Source organism: Dioscorea cayenensis, chromosome 13 (genome assembly GCF_009730915.1).
Source record: "Dioscorea cayenensis subsp. rotundata cultivar TDr96_F1 chromosome 13, TDr96_F1_v2_PseudoChromosome.rev07_lg8_w22 25.fasta, whole genome shotgun sequence".
NCBI lineage: Eukaryota > Viridiplantae > Streptophyta > Magnoliopsida > Dioscoreales > Dioscoreaceae > Dioscorea > Dioscorea cayenensis.
In genome coordinates, this window is record NC_052483.1 from 5017866 (window position 1) to 5026435 (window position 8570).

Sequence of the window (8570 nt, forward strand, 5' to 3'; positions counted from 1 at the left end):
TAAAGAAATTCCAACAAAAGTAACAAACCATCTCTATTTCACTATAAAAGGCAAAAATTCCACCAATTACCAAAGCACACCACCTTTAATGCATTAGCAAAGAAGAAACAATCTCTTTATCCAGTGACAATCTTCCAATTAGTAAGAGAAAACATCTCGCTTTATACTATCAGCCAACACAAAAAAAAACACACAACAGAGCCCTCAAATAGTTGATTAATAGCAATCTTACAATTGCTAAGCCCACAACTCATTTTATACAATTAGTAGAGATAGAAATTCCAATTAATCAATTAACGATCTCCCACATTGATAACCACTTGACATCAAGATACCATAAATTTATCATAACATACTCTTTTTTATCATCAACGGAAATACACTCACATGCTCGAGTACAATACCTCTCAACCAATTAACCAATAGCAATCCCATAATTGTTAAGCACACAAAAACTCCAACTAAATAATTAAAACAACCTTCCATATTGCTATTAACTTGATAGCAAAACGACATCCCTTATCAGAATAGAATCCCTTTTCATCAACACCAAAGAAAACACAAGACAGAAGTTACACCTAATTACTAAATAACAATTTCCCATGAATGCTATTAGCCTAAATGTTATACTTTAGGAAGATTACATCTATAATATGTCTATATACCGTCATCCTTGGTTTGAAACTGCTGCTAAAAAATCAAAGTGTTCCTTGTTTTTCATATCATGTATGCACTCCTATAGAACATAATTCTTCTAACTCCAGCTAGCAAGCTCTTGCTTTCATTTGAAACCAATTAACCTACCTTCTCTAACTAAGTAAATTCTCTATTTATATAAACTAGATTAAAAGACCCGACACTAACGTTGCGGGTTGAAATATATTCAAAACAAAATATTTCAAAGATAGTATCAATTTTCGAGAAAAATATTGTTAATGTAATTTTTTAAATCATTTTCAGTATGAGAAGTATATTTGTAAGATGTGAAGGATTGTAAAATATATTATTGGAATATGTTATCTGATTAAATATTTCTTTAGGCAAAGATGGATTTGTGGTTTATTTATTTTCTTTAGAAAATTAGATTTTTTTTTAAATATATATTTCATATATTGGTTTAGTTATTTTATTTAGGAAATTAAATTTTGTAATTCATATATATATAGTAGTTTTATTTATTTTGATAGAATACATATAGATTAACATTTCTGCATTGTCTTTCGTTTGATGAATTGATAGGTAAGTTATAATGCAGTAAATATTATTAGGGAGTATATATATATATATATATATATATATGATTTAAGTATTACATGTAATGAACCAAATCTAATTTATCTAGATTTGTTTGTTATTTAAGAACAATGTTGTCCTTGAGATGGTATTATGCAGGGTCTTTATGCTCTCAATTTAGTTTTGGTTGCAACTTGTTCATGATGTGGGAGAATATTCCTATAATTAGAATTTCAAATAATCAATAATAATGATTGAAATGGAATATTTTGTAAAAAGTATTCAAAGTTTTATAATTATTACTTCGAGTTTCTTAATCAATCCCTTTTGCATTTGAAGAAGAGATGATGATCTGTCATGCAGCTAGGTTGATGAACCCTTCCTGTAGAACTTTGTCAATGAATGAAAGCAGTGAGTTATAGTATCCGTCAACATTTAGCAAACCAATCTAAAACAAAGCATAAGTTATTAATCTTCTTTTTATAATTTCATGTGTGTATATAGAGCATAGAGATCAAATTACCGGTTTATTATGTATGCCTAATTGTGCCCAACTAATCACTTCAAAAAGCTCTTCAAGACTTCCATAACCTCCTGAACATTAAAAAAAAAAGATACTTAAATGAGTAATTTTTTTTTTTTTTGCATTTACAAACGATTCAAGGAAAAATCAATTTTGCAAAACAAAAAGCTATTTTATATTACTAATTGAGAAAGAACTAGAAATTATTATTAAAATATATTAACCCTTAAATAATAATAAAAGTACAAATCTAATGATTTATTAGGGTTTTATTTTTGCTTTTAGTTAATTAAGGACAGTTCAATGTTATATATAATACTATATATAACAAATTGAACAATATATTATTAGCGAAAGAAAAAACTCTCATAATGCTATGGATGTTTCCCCATGGCAAGTAAGAGATAGTTCACTAAATTTGGGATTTTGTGTTAATTTGATGTTTGATTTTGTAATAATACATTTAGTTCACCAATGAAAAGTTGGTCCAAGGGTTAAAATTTCAAATAACTTAAATGTTTAAATCATTATGTACGATGAAAAATAAAATTGTGAGGAGATATCAATTTTTTTTATATAAATGTGGATAAATCATAAATTTGTTGTCATACTTTGAAAAGAAATCACATCAAAACTTTCTATGGTAACTCTATTTAAAAAGAAAAAAAAACTATCACAATTTGAGTTCTATTTGGTCCTGTGTTTCACCTATGGTGAAAGTAGATATAATAATTAATTAGAGAATCTGTGAATTTTAAGTATAATGAGTGATAAAAGAGTGGTAACAAAATTAAAGTATTTTGAAAATGCTATTTTTTTTAAATAGTAGATTAGTATTCTATGGTAACTATTAGTAAGCTTTGCGGATGGATATAATAAAAATTTCATAGTAAGCTTTTTCAGTGATTCAAATGAGGAAAGTATCTTTCCATTCTATTTCTCATTGAAAGTTTGAATTGCAAGCATTAATATATATTCGTTATAAAAAACTTGAAAGAAAATGAGTTTTCATTATATGCATATTGAGTGATAATAAATGCAATTTATATATTAACCTGGCATCAGAATAGCTGCTCATCTCTGCTTTCCTATGGTGCATGTCTATAACCACTTTTATTTCTCTGATAGTGACACTCAGTGATCTGAAACTCAAATGGGAAAATGGAAAATAACATACAAACATAGTATGAAAGAATATGTTTTCATATATGTGGACAAATACAGGGATATGTTTTTTCATTAAAGGGCAGAAAAGAATGTACACATCAAAAAGAGTGGGAGAAAAATGAAACAATTTATTGTCATACCTCTCTAGCCATTAGATTCTTTGGAATGACACTAAATACATGGATAAAAAAATTCGTTAAAGACATTAGTAAATTGTCATTAAATAAATGGAGGTATTTTTTTTTCCTGAAAATGTTTGGGGAAAAGGGAACCATATCCTATAACATTTCTACCACCATCAAATACAGTTTGAGAAATCAACCCCATTAATCCAATACTTCCTCCTCCATATACCAAATCAATATTCCTCAACACTTGACAATGGTAACATTCAGTAAAATATTTCAACGGTGTTTAATAATTTACATATGTTTCAAGAACAAGTATTGAGAAAGGGAAAAAGGAAGAAGGAGAATTGTAAGATAAATGACAATAACTATATAGATAGAAACCAAACCAATTCTTTGGCAAGATTTATAGCAGCATCTTGGTAACTTTTTTTTTCTTTCCTACACTACTACTGTAAAAAATACAGATTGTTTTGAACTTGGATGCGGTGCTTCCTTTTTCTTCCCCCATTTTCTTTTTCAGTTTTTCTTTGGTTAGGTTGAAACATTGAAAATTTGAATGGATATCATACATTATGTGTAGAGAATATGGTTTCAGCTTTATAGAGAATAAATCAATACATGTGCATTATAAAAGGCCTTAGCTTGTTGTGGCATGTCAATTATCGACATAATTAAAACACCATAAATTTGCAGGAATGTCAGACTTTGTGAAATGTTTAGAAGGATAAAAACAAAATGATTAATAGCTGGAGATTCACAAACATTGTAGTAGTTAAATTAAAAATCTTAAGCCTGATTAAAATGACTATGTGTCTTTTATGCTTTAGTATTTTTTTATACTTAAGGCATATACCATGTCTAAGGTGATATAATGATTAAAATTAAGCAAAGATAGACTATCATTATAATTTTAGAAAGGCATAAAACATAATTAATATATATATATATATATATATATATATATATATATATATATATATATATATATATATATATATATATATATTATGTATGTATATGTAAATAAATGTAGATATGTATGGAAAGGTTTTCTTTTCTCGCTCACATGTTTTAAAATAAATAAATATATATACTTACTTAATCTTAATCCTATCTCCCTAATATTTCTATTCTTCAAGTTTTACTTTGATGGACATTTGTCTTGCTATGGTTGGAAGAGAAATGTCCTGCTATGATTAAGAGAGCTTTTTTTTTCAACCCTAACCACCACAATCAACGGTGGATCTTTTACTTTCTCTCCCTCTTTCCTTCTTTTTGTTCACCGACGAATTGGTTTCCTAGGCTCAAATGATCTTCAATCTTAATCTTATTTCCTAAAATATCTATTTTCTTCAAGCTTTCATTTGATGGACATTTGTCCTGCTATGGTTGGAACAGAAATGTCTTGTTATGATTGGAAGAGCTTTCTTTTTTTTTCAAACCCTAGTTACTGTAATCAATGGCTGGATCTCTCACCTTCTCTCCCTCCTCTCCTTCTTTTTCTTTGGCGAGTCGCTTTCCTAGGCCATAGGGTTTTAACTTTTCCTAGTTTGATTTGTATCTTTTGATGGGATTTGTTTTTCCTATTTAAAAATGTTTCAATCATATCTTTTTGTTTATATGTAGTCAGGTTTAGATTCTCTTAGTTTAATTCTTATATGTTGATAGGATGTTTTCTTCTTAATTAAAAATGTTTAAAAAGATGTGGATGGCAGAGGTAGAATATATGAGTAGAGATAATATTATGATAGTGAAATATATATTATATAGTTTTAGGCTTAGGCTTAGATACTCTTAGTTTGATTTTTATCTCTTTGAAAGGGTTTTTTTCTCTATTTTAAATCATTTGAATTGTGTTTTTTGTTTATATGCGACGAAAATATTATTGTAATCAACTATATATTATATAGGTTTATGAGATCAAAAGACATGTTAAAAGATAGAGAAGACATCAATTGTAGTAGGTTTAAATATGCTTTCATCAGTCATATTTATATTTTGAGCTATTATGCATGTTTGTTTTATTGGTTTTATTTCTCTGGCATATTATATTCATGTTAGCTTTAATCTATATAGATATTTTTAATCGGTATTGATAAACATTCTAGTAGTCAGTAAATCATATGAAATAGAGTTTGAAAAAATGAGCGAGCAGGGGTTTGATTATGATTTAGTATATTTTCATACTCATCCCATCTACTATGTTTAAGGTGTTGATCATTGCGCCATTTTTTTTTGGGAAAATCTACACACACACACATATATATTAATGACTTGAACATTTGTGGCATGTGTATGCGATATATATATATATATATATGTTAGTAATTGTCATCATAGTACTTATGATTGGTTAACTTAATTATTAGTAGTGATTAATATTTAACAGAAAAGCATATATAGTACTCTTTTGATAAGAGATCAGTCAAGTATCTTTAAAAATGCATTCTTTTGTGATTTTTTAATTGATTTTCAATTTTATTTTGCCATGTGAATTTATTTTACAGGGCCACACTTTTGGATAAACATGGGTCATAATTGTTGAATCTGCTGGAATCGATATAATTGTTGACTATGGTGTATGTAATTTTTTTTATCTCAAAAATCTTCTGACATATTGACATGTGAATTTTTTTTATTTGTTACGTACTTATACAGGAAATAAAATAAAAAAATTACCCTTCATTGCTAACAAAAATATGTGACTATAATATAACAATGTGAGAATTTTAGATTTGAGAATTTTAGATTTGATTCACACACATTTTCTACTTAAATGAAGATTATTTATGTATACTTTCAATATTAATGTATGTATATATGAAATTTCATTTTATACTATTATAAGCAGAAGGTTTGGATTCAGTTTGATTAACTTATGAGATATGTTATTGAACGTTTCTATCTTTCAATAAATGATTATCGTTTCAAAAACATAATTTGAGTAGATATAATTTTGTAACTGCCTTTTATAGTTAGGAATTTGGTTAAGTTTGTTATCGTTTATACTTGACATAGTTGAATGTTACATTTCAGACTCTTTCATAAGGTTTGAAATATTGTCAAAATTATTTCTGTCTATTTTTATATTACTATCTTAAGAACACAAATAATTTTTAATTATTTGTTTTCAAATATGTGTTTTCATTTTGTTGTTGTTGTTGTTGTTGTTGTTGTTGTTGTTGTTGTTGTTGTTGTTGTTGTTGTTGTTGTTATATATGATATATTATTTTTAAAATTTTCATGATATAATAAATATCTATAAATTTTTGTATATTATTATATTATTATTTATAAAAACAAATTTGGAGGATTTAATTTGTTGATTATCTTTACATATGCTAGATTTTGTTAAGATTAGTCTTTTATATATTTTCAGTAGTTTATATAAGTGAAGAGAATAAATACAAATAACACATTGGCAATGTCAGTATATATTTATGATACATAAATAATTTACTATATATATAAAAATATCTAATATTATACTATATAATGAATATGGTGGGAAGAATAGGCTATGTTACATTTGAGACTCTTTGAGAGTGAGAGATTGTGATGAACGCAATTACTGATGATCGCAATCAAAGAGGAAGGTTTGATACCAATTGTGGAGGGAAGTATGGTGGTGATTGTAGGTAGAAGAGGTTGTTACATGAATTACGTTGCTCAGAGATTGTTGGAAGGATTGAAAGTTTATCCAACAATGTATGAAGTTAGTGAAGGGTTTGTAGCGGGGATGATGCTAATGAGTAATGTCGGAATGATTCTTAGTGGAAATGGTAAGACTTTCTTTGCACCGTTGTTTCCAGTGGTATTCATTGTGTGTGTGTGTGTGTGTGTGTGTGTGTGTGTGTGTGTGTGTGTGTGTGTGTGTGTAGGGGGGCGGGAATTGATTGGGGGTTTGGATCGGCTTATAGCTATTCATGTCTCTAGCGCTCTGGCGAGCTCATTCCCATGTTGAAAGTAGCTAGTGCTATTTGGCTTTGAGTGGTTTGTTATATTTTTCCTCTTTCATAATTAAAGTATATAATAAACATAATTTATATAATGTATGGTTAAATATTAGTATAAGTTGATTGCATATTTTATTGTTTTATATTTTTCCCTCTTGATAGAAAAATTTATTATATTTATTATTTGGCATAATTTGGATTATTATGTGTGTGTGTGATATATATATATATATGATATGCCTTGATTTGAAAGTTACATGCATATAAACCTAAATGATTATTTATTATGTGAAATATTATGCATTTTTGTTTTGATATATTTTGTAAGGTTGGTATAATGCATAGAGAGGGCATGTATAGTGATGGTACGATGAAGAGATGATGAAGATGAGAAGATGATAGGAGAGAGAGAGAGAGAGAGAGAGAGAGAGAGATGATGATGATGATGACACATAGAGCAAAGAGCACAATTAATGGTGAAAGAAGAGATGACGAAGATGATAGGAGAGAGAGAGAGAGAGAGAGAGAGAGAGAGAGAGAGATGATGATGATGATGATGATGACTTATAGAGCAAAGAGCACAATTAAGACAACGTGATCATCATCATCATCTTTGCTCTATGTGTCATCATCATCATCATCATCTCTCTCTCTCTCTCTCTCTCTAACACTCTCTGTTCTTCTAGTTTTTATGGTTCCATTCTATATATATTTCTATTCAAACTTTAGTATATAATTCAAACAAATATATTCAAATTTGTTATACTTATGGTCAATAACAATGGTGTAATCCTTTTTTGTATTTCTTCTATCTTTTTTTCCGTGGTGTGGGTTTTTTTAAGTATTAACAAAATTATTCATATTGTTATTGCTTGGATTTATACAGATAATAACGTGGATCAATGCTTCTTAGATGTCTCTATCTAGCACCATAGCAGCTTCCTTCTTTTTGATGGCATTTCCTACCAGGATGTGGATTTAGCTAATGCATTTTTTTTTTGTTTATTTGTTTTCCTTTTGCTTTTGTGTGGATGTTTATGAGAAGTGTATTGTCTTTTGTGATTGTAATATCTTTTGTTTGGTCTTTTTCCCTGTTTTAGGTTTTTCTCTTTTGATTGTTTTTCTTATTATTAGCTTATGTTGTACTTTCTTTATTTATTGGTTGTTTGTCTACCTTTATAATATATATATAGATATATTTTTAGCTTTTATTTGTTATCTATTTAAATAAATTATATAATTTGGATTTATTTAAGATAACTTTATATAAATGAAAATGAGAATGTATTTTTAGAAAGTAGTAAACGTTGTTAAATCAGAAGTTTGTAGTAGTGATATATATATATATATATATATATATATTAAACATAATGAAAGGATTGCATCATATATTTATCTCTTATGGTTTTATTTTTTTGGTAATTAATCACTGCATGCATTAAATATAGTAATTAATCTAAATTTATTATAATTATTTTTTGAAAATTTTTTGTTCATCACCTTAATTTGAACTTAACATTATAATCATGATGATTTGTTAGCTTTCATGAAATGTTTTCA